Source organism: Apium graveolens, chromosome 6 (genome assembly GCF_009905375.1).
Source record: "Apium graveolens cultivar Ventura chromosome 6, ASM990537v1, whole genome shotgun sequence".
Classification (NCBI taxonomy): domain Eukaryota; kingdom Viridiplantae; phylum Streptophyta; class Magnoliopsida; order Apiales; family Apiaceae; genus Apium; species Apium graveolens.
This window is the reverse complement of record NC_133652.1, coordinates 173,005,521-173,006,447: the sequence shown is the minus strand read 5'-3', so window position 1 is coordinate 173,006,447 and position 927 is coordinate 173,005,521. Positions and strand designations below refer to the sequence as shown.

At 43.5% G+C, this 927-nt stretch overlaps 1 non-coding gene across 1 annotated transcript; it reads right to left on the bottom strand.

The window, feature by feature from the left end:
* Positions 1–451: 451 nt before the first annotated feature.
* LOC141669820 (small nucleolar RNA R71) lies at positions 452–558 on the bottom strand. Its single transcript, XR_012554076.1, has one exon. It is a non-coding gene; the product is annotated as a small nucleolar RNA R71 (small nucleolar RNA).
* Between the last annotated feature and the right edge of the window lie 369 nt (positions 559–927).

The window sequence follows — 927 nt, the reverse complement described above, 5'->3', positions numbered from 1 at the left end:
AGAGAAAATAGATTTTGAAGATTCGGATATAGAAAGTGAGCAGAAAGAACCAGTAATCATGGGTGATCGTATAGTTCCGGTAGATCCAGCTCTTATGGACTTTTCTCGGCCTAAAATTGATGACATTTAGTCAAGCATCCTTCACCCGGCTATTCAGGCTAACACTTTTGAAATCAAGCCGGGCACTATTCAGATGGTGCAGAATTCTGTTTCTTTTGGAGGTGCTACTACTGAAGATCCCAACATGCACATCAGGAATTTTGTCGAGATCTGTAGTACTTTCAAATATAATATTGTGACTGATGAGGCTATCAAGCTGAGGCTTTTCCCATTCTCTCTGAGGGATAAAGCTAAGGACTGGTTACATTCTGAACCAGCTGGGTCCATCACTACTTGGAAAGATCTTGCACAGAAGTTTCTGGTGAAGTTCTATCCAATGGCGAAGACTGCGGCTATGAGGAGTGCTCTTACTCAGTTTATGCAGCAACCTATAGAATCCATGTGCGAAGCTTGGGAGTGCTACAAGGAGATGTTGAGAAAGTTTCCACATCATGGTATGCCTGATTGGATGGTGATCACTGGGTTCTATAATGGTTTGGGGGCCCAATCTCGGCACATGCTCGATGCAGCAGCTGGAGGCGCCTTGTGGGCCAAAAGCTATACTGAGGCTTATAATCTTATTGAGACTATGGCTGTAAATGAACATCAAAACCCAACTCAAAGGATGATGCCTGGGAAGGTAGCAGGTATTCTGGAAGTTGATGCAGCTACAGCTATTACAGCGCAGCTCCAAGGGCTGTCTATGAAGGTCGATTCTATAGCCACTATGGAGTCAATCAGATAGTTATGGTCTGTGAGCTTTGTGCAGGTTCTCATGCTACAGATCAGTGTTCTCTTATTAATGAATCTGTTCAATATGTGAACAAT